At 37.7% G+C, this 24,030-nt stretch overlaps 1 long non-coding RNA gene across 1 annotated transcript in view; it reads left to right on the top strand.

The window, feature by feature from the left end:
• LOC129423176 (uncharacterized) overlaps window positions 1-24,030 on the top strand; it is a 115,826-nt gene that overhangs the window by 4,487 nt on the left and 87,309 nt on the right. The window contains exon 2 of the long non-coding RNA XR_008637641.2: window positions 16,565-16,666. This is a non-coding gene — a long non-coding RNA (uncharacterized lncRNA). The remainder of the gene's footprint in view (window positions 1-16,564; window positions 16,667-24,030) is intronic.

The following is a 24,030-nucleotide window of genomic DNA, read 5'->3' as shown; positions in this document are numbered from 1 at the left end:
CCGAGATGGTCTATTTTTCTCGCATACGTGAGGTCCGTGAACTGTGCGTGTTAAGCAGTTTTCATCATCAGAAGGGTGCGTGCATACTGTACGCAAACCGCCGGATTTTTGAAACCCCATGTACACTGTATGCGTAGTTCGTGAAATTAGACTTATGAGGTGTCACGAAACATTTTGATAAAAAAAAGTAAATGCAAAGTAAGAGTATCAAAATAAGAAGCATACAGTTATAAACATCTCTTAACATACTATTTTGCACATGATTTCAAATGACATCATACAAACCAATTTTGTTGTTTTTTCCACATTTAAGGGGAACATTTTCATTACCGCAACATGTCCATGACTGGATTTGGGTTCTTTGACATGGAAAATTTATAATTTAAAAAAATCAAAAAAATTAAAAGCTTCAGTGCATGTTATACTATAAACATTTACAGTAAAGAAACATGTGGTATTTGGTGATCATTGGTAAATGTAGAGACAATAATAAGGAATATAAATGTGTTCAAGAAAAATTGTCTTATCCTCCGCAACAATTTTCAATCATTGTTTTAGCCCTCATTGAACTAACATTTTCAAAAAACATTTGTTGGAAGGGACATAATTGACTGTGACACTCAAGATGGCTGCCAGGTAAGCAGTTCTTATTTTTTCTCTCCAGATAAAAGTTAAAATTTTGTTTGTCATAGTACCTAGACAACTTTTTAGTTCTCATTACCGAAACACGAGTTTGTAAATGCATATGTAATATCATGTTTGCGGTAATGATAATTTTTGATAATTATAAACTAAAAAATTTAAATAATTCTATAGGAAATATTTTTTAAATCCTCTAAAAGTAAAAAAAAATTGGCTTCAAGGGCTTTTAAAAAAAAATCTGATGCTGGACACCTTCTATGTTTGGATTTCGTGAGAATCACCCATGCGTCTCTACACAAGTTTGTAGTATATGCCACGAGAGGTATTGCAAAATGCCTCGAACATCAACGTATGTGTATGAGTCAAATGAACTATGCTTTGCAAGGCTGTGCATTCGACTGTGTGCATAGGCTTAAAAACAGACTATATCCAGGGCTTAATATCTATATATGTAAATAGTAGGCCAATAAATATTTAATTTTGATTGTAACTAGATTTGCATTTTTTGAAGAAAAAAAACTGTGTTGAAAATATAAGCAGAAAAATGGGTTTTAGGTCGGATTAGGTTCTGTATAACGTGTGATTTTGTGTCGTGATTGTTGAGAGCATTATCTTCTTTTTTCATTTCTGTTCCTCATGAGTTATGTGGGAACTGGCCATTCCTCTCAACCCGAGTAATATGTGTGATGTGTGTGTGTGATGTGTGTATATGTTGTGGCCTGAGGGTCTAATATCCAGCACTCAATCACTGGTGTTAAGAGGGAGGAGGGCTAGAGATAAGGCCAACAGAGACTCATACCTCTGCGCTCCAAACATATCGACCAGGAGATTCTTAAACGACAGCAACTGCAGTGGCTCTCACAGCAAGATGTTTGGTATCAGCTCCTCGCCCACAAAACTCATTCATCAAAAATCATCCATTAGCCAACAGTGTGTTAAAGCCAAACTAAAGCAGTCAGACATTTTTAGGCGAGGTTCATTTCTTCCTCATACTTTGGTTATCTCTTGGAGCCCTTTCTAAATTCATTAGTGGTATGAAAGACTACCTACCTGTGTACCGATGGGTAAAAGCAACCTGATGTGACACTTTTTCACACAACACAGGAAATTACATAGAGACAAAGCATCTCAATAAATCTTTTGATAAGCTAAACATAAGCCTACCCAATTTTGCGACGCTTTAACATGCGCATCGCTGATGAGGTACATTTTACTTACGCCTCAAACACGTGGTTTGTGCTTTCTGCTTAAATTTATTGCCATTTAAACATGACAAAAAGGCCGTAAAGGTGGTCATTACAATAATCCATCATGCCTAGAACTGCCGCTATCCAGCCTTGTGCTAAATTCAATCTAGGAAGGGTCAACACATCCCTTTTTTTCTTTTCCACATGGCTGAACGCTGGCTTTTCTAAACCGTCATCGGTTTACCTTTGTCAACAAAAGGGCACCGAAGGCAAATTAAAAACAGAGAAGAGAAAACAACCTGGATTAAAGATTAGCTGCTTTAAATGCTTTTAATTTGAGCCGTAATGATGAAATTTACTTTAGCGTACTTTAGCCATTAAATGTACAGTGGAGTCCAAAAGTTTAAGATCTTATTGAAAAATGTTTAATGTTAATTTTAATGTTATTTAAACTTGGAACAAAAAGTTGTTGGATTTTTAATATTTTAAAATATTTAAGACCCTGCACTATTTGTAGTTTTATTGAAGCATACAGTATGCCATTCATGCTGGGATAATGTGGATCATCATGTTTTGCTCATGGAGTCCATTCCAGAAATTCTGAAATTTATTTTAAAGCTTTTTATTATTCTTATTATTATTATGTTGTTAATATAATTTTAAAAATGTGTCAGGTTACAAGAAGATTACACAATGTCAGGTTGCAATATTTTCATTAATGGTCTCAGACTTTTGGAACCCATTGTGTTATAAAAGTCAAATTATAATACAATACGTTCCTCTTAATTTAGCAAAATTTTTAATACAAAATCATTTTTTTCAACTTGTATTGTGATTTATGCACATGCACTAGCGAATCACATCCAAACTATTTCAGAGCTGATGTTGATATGGATTATGCATTCTGCTGTAGTGATTTCTGCTTGCTTCAAATGTCCCCAAAGCCTAATCAACCCACAGGAGGAGTAAATCAGTAGATCTCAACCCTTTGCCTCATTGATTACCCTCCTTGTGAAGCCCACCCAGTGCTTCCTTCTGCTGTCAATGTAGATCCTCAAGGCACGAGAGATGCCGGCCCATGAACAGGCTTTTATTTTGTATGTTTGTACTGAACAAGTATTGATTTTTGTGCAATGGCTTGACACAAGCAGGCCATGCTTCAGAGTTGATCTCAAGCATAACCATGCTATATCAAATCTTGATATAGCCCCTCTTCGTACTATATCTATCTCTCTCTCCTTCTCACAAAATTGCATGATTTTTCTTTGCTACCCCTGGTTTCATTCAATCTGAATTGACTTTCTGCTTTGTTCTGGTTTCATCATGGTCGACTCGACTGTACAGATCTGTTTGCAGTGAAGTGCAGGAAAACGGACAAATGGCTTTTCAAACCTATGACTTTACCTGGGTTCAACGCTGCACTAAATTGCCCGAATGTGGACTTTGTGTCACAACTTCAGTCTAAAAAATATGAAAAATTATCTTTTGTCACAGAATACAAATCAATTGAATATGCAACTTTATTGCCTTACAACCTTTGTCAAATTAATTGAACTATTTTTTCACATTATTAAACTGAAAATGCAAAATTAATGACTTTCTTATTAATTTCAATGTTTTAAACATTGTAAATTGGTATTTGTGTTAGAGCCATTATGGCATCTTTATTAGTTTGTTATTGATGCAGTATTGACATATGGCTATATTAATCTTGCCCATATCAGCCCCCCCCCCCAAAAAAAAAACTATGAATTAAATTAAAAATCCATAGAACAAACCGATATACTGTAAAAGTCAACCCAGCTACCAAAAACGTCAGTTCAATAAAGATGTGCAGAGAAAAAAAGACCACAGTTCCTCTGTTTGGCTTATAGACAAAGATGTGTGGCTTGGCTGTTGTCAAACATTGTTGAAGAGCCCATACTAGAGAGTAGGCACTATTGACTCACAGCTGTTTAAATATGTCATTGTGGTTTTTCATTGTAGGAGAGTTACATTATGTTGTTAACTTTCACCCAATGCAGTGCTGTCATAAAGTCATAATATTTTCAAAAGAATTTAAATGGCCAAGTCCATGGACAGTACATTTTACCTTAAAATGATTAGCAATCAAATGGAGGTGTTAGAGGGATAGGAAAGCCATGCATATTTTACTGTTATGCAGCTAAATAAATGTAAAATCTAGAGTAAGTTACTGGCAGCTAGTTACTGGCAGCTAAAAATTGCTGGAATTATGCAGCTGGTTGCCAGTAACTTACTGTAGAAGATAAAGACTGAACATGTTGTCTTTGAACAAACTGTTGCCAGTAAATAACATAACTGTAAAATCTAGAGTAAGTTACTGGCAGCTAGTTGCCAGTAATACCAACACTGTAAAAAATTGCTGTATTTATGCAGCTGATTGCCAGTAACCTACTGTAGAAGATAAGACTGTAAATGTTTCATGTTCATTTAACTTTGAACAAACTTTTGCCAGTAAATAACATAAATGTAAAATCTACATTAAGTTACTGGCAGATAGTTGCCAGTAATACCCAGTAATACTGTAATTTCTACAGATTTTTTTTACAGTGCAGTAATACTGTAATTTCTACAGACATTTTTTACTGTAGTTACAGCTTTAATAGACCAAAGTTGACAGTAAGTGATAGTAAGTTGATACTGTTGTAACCATACTTCATAGTTTTTAATCAACTTGAATTTACAATTCATTTCAACTTTCTTAAGTAGTGAGGAGTTGCTATAAATTATAAAAATGAATTTAAATTAGTTAGTTTAGAAAGTTATTATTTTATAATGTTTGTTATAATTTATAGCACTCCTCACTAGTTAAGTTGTAAATTCAAATGGATTAATCTTGAAAATTTAAATGTAATAAGGAATTTTTACAGTGTACAGTGCTCTGATCTGCGATTTTTTTTAACATTGTTAATGTGTACATTTTACTGTTATTTATTAATATTTTTATTATTATTTTATATTTCTTAATTTTTTATCCCTCTAGTTTGTGTATAAAATTAATTTTCCAGCTTTTACCATTGCATTTTTTCCGTCTTTTATATCTGTATTTTAGCTGACAGTTTATTTATTGTTTATTATTATATTTTTAATTAACATTTACCTTTTTCTTTCCTGTTTTTTCAGGATATTAGATACAGTATACATTACAAGCTGTAACACACATCCATCAGTGAGGCAGGCGTGGGGTAGTGCTTTGCATGTCAGACGCCCACAACTCAGATGCAAAGGTGCTGTGAGTAAACTCAATTTAATGCGCTACCCAGTATTTGAAATACATAAATATGTCAAGTAAAGGGCCCTTAATAGACCTGTTTGGAGCAGTGATTGCCGCAGTATTGTTTCTTACTGATTAGGACAAAAACATACCCCAAGGACCTCCCATTCCTCTGCCATTTAATCAGCATTAGCTTCCTTTTGCTTTCTGTTTAATCTGCTTTCAGTCCAGGTACTTTGAATAAATCAATAGGAATACATGATTGTCTAATGATTTTCGGAGGCCATCCCTTCGACCACCGCCGCATGATTTAGAATGACTAATTCCACTTTTTAACATTGATCCCGACCCACGGAGGACATGTATCCTTGCTAAGAGGTATCCGAGGGGGTTGGGGGTCTGTGATTAAGATGAAATAAAGGAAGAAAGGTAACTGTATAGTTAAACTGAAGCTTTGAAAATTAGATTGGCATGGAAAAATCAATGTTACATTTTTTATTGTTTCGTTTAAACCATTTTTTCAGAACAAAGTTGCACTTTAAAAGAGCTGTTTTTACCTGCTATTATTCAAACCTTTCAATGCTGAAAGTGTCTAATTTGAAGCCTTTGCCTGTTAAAGCAAACAGCAGCGTGTCTCTTGTTGATGGACACCATAATCAGATAGGAAGCTGATTAATTACAGAGGATCCTCTTCCTATAGGGGTCTCATTAGCTTTCTGCTGCCCTTTAAGAGCAGTCACGCTGTAAAATCATTTCACCTAATGGAATTGTTAAAATCTTTTCATTGCATTTTTATAAATTTCTTTATGGTCCAAGAAATACAAATAAGAACCATTTATATATTGTATTTATATTACCTTTATTTGGTATACATTTACTGGTTTAAGTCATACTTATTAACCTATATTGGGTTGCACCAGTTTTTTTCAAAAATAAGATCAGGTATAAATAGCTTCTTCAGCCCCATCGCGCAATAAGCACAGTTTTGACTTTCTGTATTTTTTGTGTTATAAATATAAAAGATTGTGAATTTGAAATTTGTATGTTTGCTTACAAACTTTGTTTGTTTGAAACATAGGGTGGTTTTTAATCAGCATTTACTTAGTTATTTTTGTTGTGTATTTGGTATTTCGGGGTCATGGGCAGACTGGGAAAAAAAATCGGCCCTGTCATTTTGGACCAGACCGGCACCTCATTCGATAACGCACACAGTTTCGGTCTTTTTGGTCTCTTGAATGTGTAAACCAACCATAACATAAAACAAGGTTAAACCTGAGGCTTTGACTCTTTGTTCTGTTTGTCAGATCTGAGGGTGAAGATCTCTCAATAAGTTTTATAAATCATTATCGAGAACAAATTCATTTACTGAAAGCTACCAGAACAGCCAAAAAGTGTAACCAAAGGTGTGGACAGACTTTGTTAACATGAGAATGAAACACAGGTTTCTTTATGGATACACTGTTTTTGGATATACTGTCCAAAATCAAGGCTAATTTTGTCAATAGGGAACAAATGAAACGTACTCACAAAATCTCTTTCTCAAAAAAAAAAATAAATAAATAAAAAAAATAAAACATCTAACTAAAAATGATATTAGATTTAGTAAGATTTTTTAAACTCAATGTAATTTAATTACTTGTGATAGCAGTTGTGCCTTCTCATGAATTCTTCCATTATAATTTAATCCACAATTTACACACATTCTTACTTTATCTTATACCGTGTACTATAAACATTTATTGTGTTTATTTGCTTGACTGACAGTCACTGCAGCAAGTGTTACATAGCAAATAATCTTAATGACACTTTTAAATTAAAATTGCAAAATTGACCCAAAGTTAAGTAGTTTGCATTTCTTGATTTGCTAACTGTCTGTATTTTTTAATATAAGGATGCGTTTTTTGTAATTCAGCTTTGAAACAATATGCATTCATGTGTTAAAGGTGCAGTGTGTAAATTTTAGCGGCATCTAGTGGTGAGGTTGCGAATGGCTCAGTTCACTGCTCACCCATAGCTTTAGAAATAGCCTTTTTGCCAACGCATAGAGAAGCTGCGATAGCCACCACCGGAAAAATGTCATCATTGGAGACAACTTAGTAAAAAGGTTTGTCCGTTAAGGGCTTCTGTAGAAACACGGCAGAACAAAATGGCGACTTCCACGTAAGGGGACCTTCAGTGCACTGAAAAAATGATTAATTGAATTTAATCAATTTTTTAAGGTAAGTGGTTGCAATCAATTTATTTAAGCTACATTTAACCAAAAGTTTTATATTTTACTTTACTTTACTAATCTTTTTTGGTTAAATGTAGCTTAAATAAATTGATTGCACTTACCTTAAAAAAATTGATTAAATTCAATGAATCATTTTTTTCAGTGTGTATGTATATAAAACATCTCAATCTAAGGTAATAAAAACATAACGATTCATTATAAAAAGGTCTTTATACACCCCTAAAAATATAGTTTTGTATATTATTTTGCATTTCTAAGATCCTTTTAAAAATTACACACTGCACCTTTAAGCACTATACAAACGCTCAACCTTAGTGAACAGAGACTCCCGCCTTCTTTCATTTAATTGGTTAAAATTCTGCTTTGCTCTGTAATGTGATTGGCAGGAATTCACGTTTGTTTTAACAAAAACTCGATTTCTTTCATTTGATTGGTTAAAAAATCTTGCTCAGGCGTGTAATTCCATTGGTTGGGAGTCGTTTATAATGACTTTTGTGAACAGAAACTCATTGTGATTTGTCAACATTTTGACACTGTAACTACATCAATGAAGAAAATAGCCTATGGGCCGCAGACTGTGTGTTAAGGTCAAAGGCCAGTGGTTACTCTTGCGCTATTTTTTATGCATTACGCCGGCAGGACCAAAGTGAAAGGGGTTGGTGCTTAACTATGTGATTGGGCCAGCCCGATGTCGATTGGACCAGCCCAATGTCAATCGGGCCGCTGATCAACTGTCTGGATTTATGGGCTCATCAGAAACAATAATATATAGATTAAAAAAGTGACGAACTCGGGACTGTCGGCCCAAATAGCTCAGTGGCCAGATGGCCAGTCCACCTATTTTCGGGGTTATCTACAGCTGACTTGACACCTGTGTTTATTTTAACCTCTTCTAGAGAATTGCTTTTGCTTCTCTCATTATTTACTGAACTGAAACTGTTTAGATGAGAAGTTCATGAAGACTTTCCTCTATGGAGAGTCTCTGGTAGTAATAATAATGGGGGTTGTTTCCTGCATTAATTAAGATTTCATTGATCACTGTTGTACAGTCTAGATCTTTTTTGAGACCAATCCTGATGCTACTATTAAAAGCATTTTGTACTATTTGCATGGCTGAATTTAATTATTATCAAAGCTCAACAGGTAGGGAATATTGGTGAAACAAAGATGGTTATACTTTCACTCACAAATGCTAATGAGATCACATTTGTGATATAATTAAATCTACTTGACTTCATGGACTGCATTAATTGTTTGGAACAGCTCGGCATGATTTTAAGTCAGTGCAGTGTAATGACTCTTTAGGCAAAGTGCACATTTTCCACCCCCTTACAATGCAGCGGATCTTTATGTAATCCTTCTCTTTGCATTTCCTAAGTGGCTAAAAAGCAAACTAGTTAAAAGTCACTTCCTTTGACCCAGCCCCCATCACCCCATGCATGGCTTCTCCCTTTTCAGCGACACTGCTGTTGTTTACCAAGAGGCTAAGTCACTGATGTCAGATTACGCAAAAGAATAGTGGTCAAATTAAAAGCAGCAGTCAGTATGCACAGGGCAGCCCACGGCTAGCCAAATATGGCCTGCATCCAGGGATTTTTCATTGAACCAGTGACAGTTTGTTTTTTAAGTGTTACTGGTTTTGTGCCGCTGTCCGTACGTCCAAACCATGAACTTCAGGTTGGTCGTAATGCTTTAACAGCTTTTGACAGGCACAGGCTAAGATTGTCCTGAACAAAAACAGCTATGAATCTTAAGTTGCAATGAAATGCCCTTAGCCTTTTTCAGCCATTGGTTTTTAATCAAAATTATCTTGTAATTGGTGTGTTTGATAAGATTAGCTGGAATAAAATCAACCCCCATTCCCGTACTTAACAGGATTAAACAGAATGAAAAGCAGCTTGGGAAAAGGGTTCGTTTTAAGACCAGGGATGAAATGGATAAATGCTATTTTAAGTGAAAAAAGTAAATTAACAAAAAAAGCAGACTTGTTGGGAATGCAAATCATCCTCTATCCCATTTTATGCTAATAAAATAATAGCAAAACATTTCAATGTATTCTTGTCTTGTTACAGGCAGGCTAAGAGCTTCTAAATCCCTACCATTTACCAAATTAAACTAATTTAAAGTGCTTCCAAAAGGCACATCTGTAGGCTGACGTGGGTCCAAGCCTTTGAGAGCGGGCTTTCGCTCGGCATTCTACATCCCATTGATCCTTGAATAGTCATGCCTGTCAGGCACCCATATCAACCATTATCATTCTAATTTTACTGCCTTTCTTGGTCCCTAATCTAATTTGCAATGATGCCTGAGCATTTCGCAAGGCCACAGCACTTTCTTCAGAATTTCAACAAGGGCATTAAAGCCCCTCAATTTACATTAATGAAGTGCACATTTAATTAAGGAGGAAAAGAGGGGGAATGGAGGGTTCTTGAAGATCAGCACTGACTCGAGTATGATCGGGTGTGCAGGAGAGGAAGATGGGTGTCCTTACTTGTTGGGCCACTGATAAAGTTTGGCAAATGAACACCACCTGTTTTGCTGAATTTCATGATTTTTGTTTTATACAACTCTTGGCTAATGTTGTGGTACTGTGTTACACTGTGCACTGTACATTTTTTTGAAGTAATATATTTTTTGATTATACTTGAACACAATGGGCCCTATTTTAACGACCTGAAACGCAAGTGTCAAGCGCAAAGTGCAAGTGACTTTGTGGGCGGATCTTGGGCGCTGTTGCTATTTTCCCGGCGGGAGAAATAACTCTTGCGCCAGGTGCAAATCTATAAGGGGTTGGTCTGAAGTAGGTTCATTATTCATAAGTGTGGTTTGGGCGTAACGTCAAATAAACAAATCAGAACGTCATCCAACATTCACTTTAAGCGCAAGTGCGCAAGTTCCATGGCGGGTTGCTATTATTATGGCGGATTTACCAAGCGCACGCCAGGAGCGGTTCACAGCCGAGGAGACCGACGTTCCTGTAAGTGCAGTCAAAGACAGAGAAGTTGTTTTGTATGGGGATGGGAGAAACCCGCCCAAATCAGCGTCGGTTAAACAGGCGTGGTAGGAAATAGCCTCAATTGTCTCATCATCTGGCATCCCCAGGACGTTGCACCGCAAGCGCTACAATGATGTCAGGAGACGGGGGAATTCCAAGCTTGTCAAAAAATATTTTAATCGTTATTTGCATGAGAATTTTTTAACGCAGCCACACAATAAATCAAAACTATCACCACAATGCTCACCACAATGATTTCCCTTATCTCATATGTTAATATTTTTCATTGTAACAATTTATGATTTGCAAAAATAACTGTTGCATCTGTGTAGATTAGATAAGCAAAGTGTGTGCGCATTGTGCACGCTATACATTATGGTCAAGCATGCGCCCTTAAAATAGCATAATGAACAAAGCGCAACGCGCCACTGACTTTAAACTAGTTTTTTTCTGGTCAGTGGAAAAAGTATTTAATGTGTTACCCAGCACAAAGCAAAGTTGTTATAGTGAATAGTTTTAGTCTCTTTTAAAGTAACATTACAACATTTTGCAATGCTGATGTTCCCAGTAGTCAAAAACAAACTCACTTTGAGGGTAACAAGCAGGACTGTGTTTCGGCTAGAATCTTGCAATATGATACGTATCAGGGTAGATGGGTTACATTGCAATACACACGCGATACTGCAGACCTGCCAACCTGTAGGCAGGTAATCATTTTGACCTCAAAGTATGCTGGTACGATTTGTCACTCGAAACTACGCAAAAACCAGGGGCACGTTCGATGTTTGAGATACGTTTTGTCTTGTTTGGTGAGTGTGTCAGAACTGCAGTCCAATCAGCCGCAAAAGGTAAATAAACCACGCGGTACTAAAGAGACAGCGCACTCAATGGGTTTAAGATGGAATGTTGTCTTTCATTCTGGATGGCAAGGGCAGTGACTATAACATCAAGGGTATTTTACAGTATTAAACACGTATTTATAAAAATTTAATCGGACTCCGGAAGCATATAAAAAAGAACACAAAGAATGGCCTTCTCAGCTGCCATAGTTGCAACTCTTGCGTCATCATACAGCATTCAGACCAGCCGTGGTAAAGTGCGAGTGATTTCAATGTTAAGGCAATGTGAAGACGTGTTGACGCGCATCTAGTTTGCGCTAATGGCGCGAATTGAGCATTGCGGAAAACACGTGAGTTGAAAAATTTGAACTTTGGTGGAAAAAACGCGCCGTGTTAACCAATCAAGAGCTTGCTCTAGTAGTGACGTGATTACAGAAAGCAAGCGGAGTCGCAGAAGCCCATTACGCGAATTTCCACGTAAATGTGTTCTGTCCTTTCGGCTGCTGCTACTCAAAAAAAAATAATCCAAGGTTGGTAGGTCTGATACTGTAAAGCGCAACAATATATTGGGCTATTTCCTATTTTAGGAGAATAACAGTATATCATTTTAGAAAAGCTGTCATTGAGAACCCCATATGTGAAGCTTAACAAAAAAATGTAGATGCGCTCTTATGCTAGTACTTCTTGTCACTGTTTAAGTTCCGAGATGAGAAAAATGCTGTCTACACTCTAAAAACAAACGGTGCTATATAGCACCAAAAGTGGTTCTTTGCTCGTAATCATAGAAGTGCCATATAGCACCAGTGAAGCACCCGTGTAGAACCATATAGTGCTATGTAGAACCATATGTGGTGCTATAGTGGTGCTATATGGCCCCTATATGGTTCTACACGGGTGCTTCAACGGTGCTATATGGCACTAAAAATGGTTCTTCTATGATTACGTGGTTGGGATATAAACACACAAAAAACAACTGCAATGAATGTTGTATGATTTTTATTTAAAGGACACCTATTTTGGCCTTTTTACAAGATGTCAGGGGTGGTAAAAGTACTCAAAAGTTATACTCGAGTAAAAGTATTTATACCCAAATAAAAAATAACTCCAGTAAAAGTAGAAAGTCCTCCAATCAAACATCACTTGAGTAAAAGTACAAAAGTATCCAATTTAAAACGTACTTAAGTACCGAAAGTAAAAAGTAAATATTATAAAAAATGTATAGCAATAATTAGGCAGATCAATTGTTTTGGCAGCATGCAGGGAGAACCAGTTGTGCTTACTAGCCTCCAAGCAAACACATACCGTTCCCCTAATGTTCAAATATGGTTCCCATTTGGTTATTTATGGGAACCAAATAAGAACGTTTCCAGTCCCTGCAGGTTATTTTTAGGTTTAATTTTATAACCTATAGAGAACGCTCATTCCCTGTAGGTTATTTTTAGGTTTAAAGAGAACCTTCCCAAAACATTTCCTGTAGGTTATTTTTATTTTTTATAACCTAGAGAGAACGTTCCCTGTATGCTATTTTTATTTTTTATTTTTATAACCTAGACAGAAGTCCCATTGCTCCGTATGTATTCACTACTGCTGCTATCCACCCATTTTTTGGAAATTAAGTGAAAACATCATTAAATCCATTGTATTCTTTATTAGTGCGTAAGTCGTGCAGGCTCCACTACTCCAGCACGCGCTTCTCTATTCCTCCAGCATGCGCTTGCGAACATAGTTTAATTTTACCTCAGAAACAAACATTATTTTACTGATTTCTTTTCTTTCTTTCATCATTTAGTAACTTAAATATGAGAGAACAAATATATATTTTAGTGGTTTTCGATCGTAACGTCTATATATGAGGAGAATATGATGTTAAAAGAACCTTTTGATTGATGTGAAACGGGGATAGCTAAAGTTAGGCAGATAAACTGTGGTAAGATTTGTTAAAGTGAATGAAATCTTTTTATCTCAGAATACATTATTTCAGCTAATTATTTTATCTTTTTCTTCATTTAGTGACGTTAACTTAAATAAGTGTGGACAAAAATATATTTCCAATTGATTTGACACGTATTATAAAGAGAATATGATGTTAAGGAAAAGCTTTGAACATTTTATCTAAAAACGGATTGGCGACTAACTGCAGTGGTAAGATCTGTAAAGTATTTATTTATCTGTGAATAAATATCTGTTTTAAGTCCTCTATATTGTGTTGAAGTTATTATTTATATATTTGATAAAATACAATGAATGTAATCTAAAAACAATATGTGATGCTGAGTTTTTTTATTATTAAAAACAAGCTCCAGTTCATGTTTTCTGAACAATAAACACTGTTTACATGATTTTTAGTCTAATTATTTGCATTGAGGCATATCAAAATATTTGGTTAGGGGAACGGCAGCGAGAGCTGAACCTTCACCTGTTTCTGCGGTCATCTTCCACTTCGCAATGCGTGCCGAACTGACTGCTGAGCATATGCTGGCAAAGAGCTCGTGCGCGTTCTTTTTTTGTTTCAAAAGAAAACCCAGTTTTCATTGGTTTGGAAAGCCAGTGTAATAAATACTTGGAGCGGGCATGGGGAAATGTATCGGAGTAAAAAGTAAACGTTTTCTTTAATATTGTAGTGGAGTAAGAGTAAAAGTAGATGCAAATAAAACATACTCAAGTAAAGTACAGATCCCCGAAAAAAGTACTTAAGTAAAGTAACGAAGTATTTTTACTTCGTTACTTACCACCACTGCAAGATGTAATATAAGTCTCATGTGTGCCCAGAATGTGTCTGTAAAGTTTCAGCTCAAAATACCCCACAGGTCATTTATATAACACGTCCAAAATTTGGGTGGGAGCAAAAACACGCTATTGTAATGTCTGTACCTTTAAATGCAAATGAGCTACAGCTCTTCACTTCCATACAAACAGACAGTGAGTGCTTTCAGTTAAAATAGATCTGAGACAACAGTATCTAGTGGACAGAGTACAACTCACTTAGGGTGGAAACTATTGTAATGCAGGATTGTGCGGGGCTTTATCAATGTGACCTCACATTGATAAGAGAATCAAAATGGCATGTCTAATGAGACTGCTTTGGTTTAATGAAGATTAAAAAACAAGGAGTGGGGGGATTGTTTTCTTCGTAGGGTGGTTGTTTTCACACACTGCCAACACACATTTTGTCCAAACGCCTTCTAAAAGTAGATTTTGCATAATAGGTGCGCTTTAAAAAAATATCGATATTACATTTTTGAGAATCGATACACTATTGCCAAATAAAATATCACAATGCTCAGATTTATCGATATGCTGCTCATAAATGTCTGTTTCTATTCTATTTCTGTCTATTATTATTATCTACTTTTAGGAAAATTCAGATGAGCCGTCTCTTTTTCGTCTGACTTGGTCTCTGTCCTTTTCACTGTCTGTGTTAGGAGGTTTAGCAGGAATAGGGGAGGTTGGCCAACAGTAGTGACCCAGGCCACTCAGAAAGGAGAAGGCCAGATTCTGTTTGGGTGGCACAGACAAAACATGTTTTCAGAGGGAGTCCTGGTCTCTGTGGAGTGACAGCAAGAGGGGGCGGAGTGGGACCCAGCGAAACAATCTCGCTACTTTAATGTGAAAAGGCAAAGTTATAAATTCATCTATTTGCTCTCTTCTGACCCTGCCTTTCACCGAGTCCCCTGCTGGGATGGCTGAGTCAGACACAATACATTAGCCTGTCACAATATTGAGAAAAATTGAAGCCAGGAAGAAAGACCACCAGATGCTTCATTGTCTTTGCAGTTTCCACATAATTAGCTGGGAAGAAAAGTCAGTGGTCTGGTTGCAGTGCGGTCTGAATGAACTTGAGGACGGCTACACAGCTTGCTGTATGATCCATTCTGTCCGGCCGCGGCAACAGAGCCTCCCATTTCTCCCCGTCGTCCAGTGTTCCTTTTCCTTCCTCTCCTCCTCCTGTTTCTGTGGGGTTTTCCCTCCCCTCAACACGGCAACGCAAAGTTTAACTGTGCGTGACAGATGGCCGTGAAATTGGTTAACACACAGCACACCAGGCTGTCTTAAGACAATTCGGCTGGCCTACACTGACAAGCGGTGTAGCTGAACAGATTAGGAGAATCAATCCGTTAACACCTCGTGGCATTAAGTTGGGCTCGTTGCTTTAAAAACGCTCCTCAGGCAGTTTGTAAAAGTGCGTCATTTGTCATTATTTAAAATCCGATGCGGAATACAATCAAAGAGGCATTAGACTGGGTTGATGATGCATAAGTGCCTTTTGATATGCCAGAGAAAAGTCACTTAATTTTCAAAACATGGAGACGAGGACTCGAATATAGTCAAACTATAAGCGATGAATAATTAACCAGTTATTATACTGGAGACGAGGACTCGAATATAGTCAAACTATAAGCGATGAATAATTAACCAGTTATTATACTGTCAAAAATAAAGGTTCGAAGCTGTCACTGGGGCAGTACCCTTTAAAAAAGGTCCTAATATGTACCATTTAGGTACAAATATGTTCCTTTAAAGGTACATTTTGGCAGTTCAAAGTACTAATATGCACTCTTTGGGTACAAAGGTGTACCTTTTTGAAAGGGTACTGTCCCAGTGACAACTTTTGTACCCCTACTTCTGAGAGTGTACTAGAGACATAGTGATGTAGTTATAGTGTTAGTTCCACTGGAAATTACAATTGTGTAATCATTTACTCATTTACCATATGTTGTATCAAACATGTTTTATATGTTGCAATGTATTTTTTATTAAAGAGTCATATGACATTGCAAAAAAAAAAACATTATGTTGTGCATTAGGTGTAATGCAATGGTTTTACGCGGTTTAAGGTAAACACATAATTTTCCACATAATGCTTATTATTGTTACTTCTTTATGCCCCACTTTATTGAAACACATAGATTTTTACAAAGCTCATCATTTTGAAAAGTGCGGTGTGCTCTGATTGGCCAGCTATCCAGTGCGTTATGATTGGTCGAATACCTCAAGCGTGTGACGGAAATGTTATGCTCTTTGCCATATTTGGAATATCAGCTCCCGAAGCACATCAAGAATAAAAGTTACACCTTCTTTCTTTGTGTATACATTTGGGCGGTGTTATGCCAATCTTCCCACACAGGGGTGTAGATATTTGGGGGCATGTTTGAGTAATGCGTTTTAGGAAATTGTGGATGAGCCTTCACTTAAAAAAAATATCTCTTTGGGTTTGAAGCTTTAATCTTTGCGACTTTACGGATCTTCTATATGTACAAACAGCTTTTAAAACTCAAAAGACAAAGGAAAATATGAAATCACATAATATGACCCCTTTAATTATAAGTCTTGAATCTTGTTAAACTGTAATGTTCATCTTTCCCTCTAATTGCATGGAAAGAGAGCAACTTGGACATTCTATTAATAACCCATTTTGCCATTTTTTCAACCCAGAACAGAAAGTCCAAAGAGGAAGAGGATGGAGGAAGTTGTACAAATCTTGCAGAGATATTCCCAAAACACAATTGTACCCTTGAGCAAGGCATTTACCTCCAGGTAAGCCTGTAATAAGTGTAGCATATTGCTCTGATAATAGCATGTGAAGTCAAAATGACAACAGAGGTTGAAGTGTTCAGTTTTTCACCAATGTGAGTGTGTTTTCAGTCATATTTTCGACTTGTTTATTTAAGACAGTTTACTCATTTACCTAATGAAATGTTCATAACTTTCATATACTTTCAGATATTGCTATAATTCCCATGAAACAAAAAAGTTTTTTCCCATGCAACAATAATTACATACATTTACAAAAGATGGTAATTTTATTCATTCGCTGTAATCCACATCTTAAAAAGTCAAACGATTGCGAGGAACAAATCCAAATTCAATCCTTTATCCAACGATCTTGATTTCAATTCTCAGCAGTGACCGTAAATGTCAAATCTCACATTCCTTATGAATTCAAATTCATTCAAATATTGCGCCTCAAGAAGCTTTACAACACATTGCTTTAGGACAGTGATATCAAACACTCATTGGCTATTGCATGCTATGTCACAGATTTGCGACATTGCCGTCTGCCATCTTTTAAATCACTCCTCAGCTTGGCTCATCTTTGTTTTCACCGTCGCAAACGGAAATACCTATGACGCAATTTTTTTACCTGATGGGAGGGGTTCTGGTGGACCAATCACCCGCGGTCCGCGTAGAACTGACGCGCTGTTAAAAATTTTGCGAGGTGCACGTCAGGCTACGCAGAGCTACGCGCAGGCTATGGATAACCTACGGCGTAGAACCTACGCACGACTATAAATCGGGCTTAAGGTTTGGGTAGGGTTAGGGTGGTAACATTATCGATAAAATGGTTAAAGTAAAATTATACAGCAGTCTTTGTTGAATAAAAGATTTGCAAATGTTTCGCAGCGTCTATTTAAGTATCCAAAAATATGTAGTGTGTTTTTGAATGTTATGTATTAATACTACATATTATTAACAGTGAGACCAGGCTGATTTTACCTAGAATTTATTGGGTAGGCACACTGATCTGTAGAGCCTAATTCAAATTAATCTAGTGTGTGTGTGTGCACAAGTTTCAGATCATATTATTTCATTTAATCTAATATTAAAATGACTTTGACATTAATCTGTAATGTTTTACTGCTTTTTAGAAGGCAAACCAGAAACGTTCTCCACCACCGTATAGCAATTATTCAAAACTGTCTCAATTCAGACTAAACTAATTTCCTCACTCAATCTTTGATGTACTTGTGTTGTTCCTCTGTTTCTCTCTTGCACTTCACTTGAAATTAGACTCTTGTTTCCCTTATAAGCTTCAACAGCTCTGGATCCTTTACAAAAGCAAAAAGCTGGAAGGCAAAGGAAGTTAGGAGAAAAAGGGCCACCTTTAGTCTATGTGTGCATGAATCGTAGAGATCCATTAAATCTATTTCATCGGCTTTCCTGGTACTCCATACATAAGCACCCAGCCTAAATTCCCCCCATAGTGAACCAGTGAAAGGGAGCACAGATGAATAGCCCACTTTATTGGAGCATGCCATGAGTGGTCAAACAGCAGTGGCAGGCCCATTATTTGGCCCTTCAGCCCATTATTAAAAAGGGCTTTATGGAGGCTTGTAAAAGTGTTCTCTCCTCAGGGGGCCTGCATAATAAAAGTTGAAGTCAAATTAAAGCCCCGCGGAGCAAAGGACTGTGGGTGGGCTTCCTCCAAGAAGCCACGGTGATGGTCCATTCCCACCACTAGTGGCATGACCCCAGTTGGGACACTTTGTGCGGCTGACAGCTTCATGAGAGACAGGAACACAGAATCGTACATGGCATGAAATCGGCCACAAAAGGCGAATGATCGGATGAACAATTTCCAAGCAGGATGTGATCACAGAATAGCGGGGTGGCTGGAAAAAACATACGTCTGCTCTACCTGGAAAGGGCTGTGTTTAAGACTCTCTTATGAGGTTGTTGGAAAGAAAGAAAAAGAGAGAGAAAGGCAGGAGATAGAGAATAGTAAATGTCATTGTGATAGTGGCCAAAGGCGGAGCCAATCTGTCGGAGGGATAGGGGGTGAAGTTTTTAGACGGGGTGCAAATGCCTGGTTTTAAAGCAATGTCAATGAATAAATTTAAGGCTTGGTAACAGTACAGGCATAATGGGTTGTGGAGGTTTTGAATATGTTAAAAAGGCCTTTCAGGGGAGAATGTAGGACTGGTCTTTTGCAGCTGTAACACTTTACGGACAATGACCACTCAACAGATGGGAGTCATAGGGAAAAAGAGCTCAGTGTTCCTTAGCTAAGGAGAATTCCGCCCCCAAATCCCTTCAACCATCCCACCGATTTGGCTGTCTGCCCCTGCAGGTGTCCTGTGGCACAATAAAATGGAGTAAAATGAGAAAGTTGGTTTATTCAACTTGGTTTTGTTGGTAGTGATCAAGGCATTTTGTATTTTTATTTTTTACAAACAACAACCGTTGTACTACTTTTGGGAATTAGGAGTGTTCAACCAAATTATGGTGATTTATTTGGAAAGTTTTGATGTAAACAGTCTACAGGATTGTTGGTTATTTAAACCAGTTGTCAACAGCAACAACTGGCTGTTTTCCTGGATTGCTTAGCTGGTACCGCATAGTGCTAGCAATGCTGCAGTCATTAGTTCAATTACTTGGTCATAAAATGTATAGCTTAAATGGACCGTTAGTGGATTAGTGTCTGCCAAATGCATAATATGTAATGTCCCACATAATCGGAGAGTTAATCTCATACACATGCTGTGTTTAAGTGATTTGGAGGGACTTTTTGCCTGTTGAGACTCCTGTTGTGTTTTTTTTTCATGCGAGATGGAAGGACTTTGTGAAGACTGTTCATTCAGAAATTAGTTTCTATTATCTTGATACCATGTAAATGTTGTTGTGGACTTATATTTCAGTCACTTATTGCTCTTCCTGAGCTAGATTTATTTTCTAAAGTTCTTACAAATGTTCCTCTGCTTTCCGCAACCCATGTTTGCTTATACATTTTATTTGCCTGCAGAATATTAATGTATACAGGCACAATTTACAGCTTTCAAATCAAAATGTCGTATGTATTTCACTTTTATAACTGAGAACCTAATTTGCAATCTCATAATCATAACTAATGGATTAAGAACTTGGTCCATCAAGTGCAATTTATGCATCCATCTTGTGCACGTTCTTGCTCTCTCTCTAGATTGATGAACCCAATCTATCAACCCACCATTCCTCTGCAATTATAGCCGTAGATCTGGGGAATCGTATAGATTTGCAATTTCTTTATAAAAATGTTAAACAACCTTTACGGCCAGTGAAACCTCCTGCGGTTGATGAATAGTTTTTTCATCAAGAGTAGGAGAGTATTTGTTTTGTCGGCTTAAAAAAATGGAAGATTAATATACAGAAATGCACCACGTTAAAATACATTTATAATCTTATAGAATAGGGGCCAGAAACTTGGAGGTGTTTAATTGTATTTAATTGTAAATCAATTAGAGGAAAAGCTATATACATATTCCAGACTGGTAATATTTACACTTATACTGTATATTAAGAGAAAAGTAATGAGTAGATCTGGCACTATAGCAAATTTCTTACAGTGACTACTGTAATTCTACTAGAGTGACTGTAGGTCCCTACCAACACCTGCCAAAATTTGCATTTATTAGCCTGTAGAGGACGTTGAAGTTAATCACTTTGCATTTGGCTGGGTGGCATTTTGCCTTAATAACACTGAAATAGGTAATGATATTTTCCTCCCCACTCAAATATGGACCCACAGCTCAAGGTTGAAATTAGGGACCTTGTTCTTGGAGGACAAACCTAGTTCACTTCTAGGGTGTGATTGTCTTTGGTTGAAATGATTTTTAAACCAAATTAGTGTGCATACTTCGACGCATGGCTTGATATGAAGGCCTTTTTTGAATCCCATTAAAAGCGACCTCATTACCCCAAAACTCTCGGTAATGACATGCAAAATGGTTGGCAGCGTTGCAGCTTTGATTATTATATGCATTAAACGTGGCTTTTTGATTGCAGTGGTGAATTGGATTAAAGGATCTTCTTGGTTCCTAAAGGAAGCATTGAAGTAAATGGCTTAAGTATATGCAACATTTCTTCATGGTCTACATGCTTCTGGGCAAGGAGACTTGAAAGACAATGTTAACGCAAATGTTTACACTATTTTTTATTGCTTTTCTCACTTTGTGATGTAATGCAAAGTGTGATATATGTATAACTGTCTCTGTATAACGAATGTTTCTTTTAGCTTTTGACTTTTCTAGCTTTGAGTGGAACTTAAAATATGCAATGAAAACACATACAAAAAGGTTAGCAAAAATATTCCCCAAATGTTGTACAAACTAACTAAGTTTTGTAGGCAAAAAAGAAGGAAACAAAAATTATTTGATAAATATTTTTAATATGCTACACGTCCTTTGTCATACCCCAGTAAAATCTTAAGGGACGTAACACGTGTCAAATGAGAACTGGCTCTCCCGGGTAAGCCCTAAGTCTTTTTTACCTCTTGACCGCTGTCACCATGTTGTCTTGCTTGGTACCCACATAGCAATTTTTTTCTGGCCCAGCTCCGGCCCACACAACCAGTTTTTGCTTGGCCCACATACTGCAATGAATGACGGACCTAGTGTGGGCCAGGTGTGGATTCCAGACAAGGCCCACACATGGGCCATAACTTGCCCAAGTCTCAACCCTCAAGTTAATTAACCATAACTGGCCCTGAATTGGGCCAGATCAAAATGTAACATTGGAACCAAACAAAAACATAAATATCAACACCAGTTTTTAACCAGAAAGCCCAAAACTGAGCCACACCTGAGCCTGATCCAGTTTTCTGTGGCCCAGCTCTGGCCCACACGACTTGGCCCACATACCACAATGAATGACGGACCAAGTGTGGGCCAGGTCTGGATTCCAGTTGAACCTATGCTGGGTCGTTTTAACCCATAATGCTAGGTTGTTTAACCCATTGTTGGGTCAAATATAGCTGCTGGGTTAATTTAACCCCTGCAGCTGGGTTTGTCAGTTTTTGACCCAACGCTGGTTTTAAAATAACTAAATTTTTCTCTGGCTCAGCTCCGGCCCACACAACCAGTTTTTGCTTGGCCCACATACCGCAATGAATGACGGACCTAGTGTGGGCCAGGTCTGGATTCCAGTTGAACCCATACTTGGTCGTTTTAACCCATAATGCTAGGTTGTTTAACCCATTGTTGGGTCAAATATAGCTGCTGGGTTAATTTACCCCTGCAGCTTGTTTTGTCAGTTTTTGACCCAATGCTGGTTTTAAAATAACTAAAATTTTCTCTGGCCCAGCTCTGGCCCACACAACCAGTTTTTGCTTGGCCGACATACCAAGCATGAATGACGGACCTAGTATGGGCCAGGTCTGGATTCCAGACAAGGCCCACACATGGGCCATAACTTGCCCTGAATTGGGCTAGATCAAAATGTAACATTGGAACCGAAACATAACCATAAACCATATCAACACTAGCTTTTAACCCGAAAGCCAAAAACTGAGCCACACCTGAGCGTGATCTAATTTTTTTGTGGTCCAGCTCTGGCCCACACGACTTGGCCCACATACCTTAATAAATGACAGACCAGGTCTGGATTCCAGTTGAACCTATGCTGGGTCAATTTAACCCATAATGCTAGGTTGTTTAACCCATTGTTGGGTCAAATATTGCTGCTGGGTTAATTTAACCCCTGCATCTGGGTTTGTCAGTTTTTGACCCAACACTGGTTTAAAATAACTCAGCATTTTTGTGTACATAATTTAATAATTCTGCAATGCATGTTGGGAGTGCACATGCTGGGAGTGGCAATATCTATTTTTAAAATTTTTGATTAGCATTGTGTCATTGATAAAATTCATGACACGTTTTTATCCTTGATAACGCCTGAATCCACATCCCATACATATGCTATTTCTCACCACCTTGAGCCTTACTTACCAAACCTGAGCTATTTAAAACAGCTCCTGTTTAAAAACCTCATCCCTTGCCCTCCTGCAATTTGGTGGAGATATAGCTATTATCCAATCTCCACACACTTGATTAAAGAGCAGGCCTCCATGACTGTCACCCTACCCGACGTGACATCTCCCTTCCGGGCCGCCGTCTGACTCGCGGCCCTTCTCCCGTCCGTGCGCGACTCGGATCATGTGACTGGGATTATTAATGGCCAACGTCTCTCTGCCACTTGACACAGTGCTCCAGCTGTCAGTGGGCCCGTGGGCCGTATGATTCTGGCGCTGGTGCGGTGCCAGTCCTGGGTCTGACCCATCCGTCACTGTCAGCGGCAGTCGGGTGATGAATGGACCAGGGAGGCACGGCAATGGAAGAGTCGCAAGATCCATACTCATCCACGTCTCGCTCGTCCTTCTCTAAGACGTCCCTGTGCCAGCTGAGGCCTGTGTGGGCTCTGCATGGCTCTTCTTGGCTTAACCCTGATTAGGTAAACCAGCTGGTTGTTGGGTTTATCCTAAAACATCTGCACATACATTTTAGGCCCATTATTTCTCCTTCCTGACACTGTCTTTCTGAAAGCAATGATATTTCTCTTCTTCCTGATGACCTTTTCTCTTAGGACACATCAGTGTTAAGAAATTATAGCCGCTGACTCTGACAGTGTCTCAGATCAACCAGTTACCCATAATTCCTTCCTCATTTTAGATTCATGCCCCCTCCCTCATCTCTCACACGAAGGACCCCTGCAATTGTAATTGTATTACTAATTATTTGTTTAATTCAGTTATAAGGAGCTAACTGCTTCCTCTGTGACAGCTTTCATTGCTAAAAGGCAATTCATTCCTGAGATGAAGAAATCTAATTAGGGGCAAATGCTTAGACGAGAAACGCTTTCTGGTGATAATCCTATTTGCCAGCATTAACATCCCAGCTGTGGCTGATGTTTGCCCATTATGACAAAATGTTTGTACTTGCATTTGTCGTAATAGGAAGTGCACACACAATCCTCTCAAGCGTTTGATTGCATCACCTGCTAGATGATCAGGAAAGGACAACTCACCCTTAAACATCTGTTCACTCTTGTGTTTCCAGGCCTATAGGCCAAGTTGGATACCGATCCCATAAGGGCTCCAAATTTCATTGTTAATTGTTTACAAACATAACTATTTTTTGGATTTTTAACTCAATACTTTTCTGAACGTGTCACCTTTAAAAGTTTCCCATAGACTTGTGAGGCTTGCCTTTTGAAGCGATAGTGCGTTCGTTGTTAAGGTATGTTGCATAATTGCTGACTACAGTATATAGTAATGAATTGGAAAAAATATATTTTTTTTGCACTAATTATGTATAAAATCAACTTGTTGTGGTGTTCATCTCATAAACTCATACCGTTGCACATTAAAT

Source organism: Misgurnus anguillicaudatus, chromosome 9 (assembly GCF_027580225.2).
Source record: "Misgurnus anguillicaudatus chromosome 9, ASM2758022v2, whole genome shotgun sequence".
Classification (NCBI taxonomy): Eukaryota; Metazoa; Chordata; class Actinopteri; order Cypriniformes; family Cobitidae; genus Misgurnus; species Misgurnus anguillicaudatus.
Note: the sequence above shows the minus strand (reverse complement) of the source record. Positions and strands in the feature narration are given on the sequence as shown.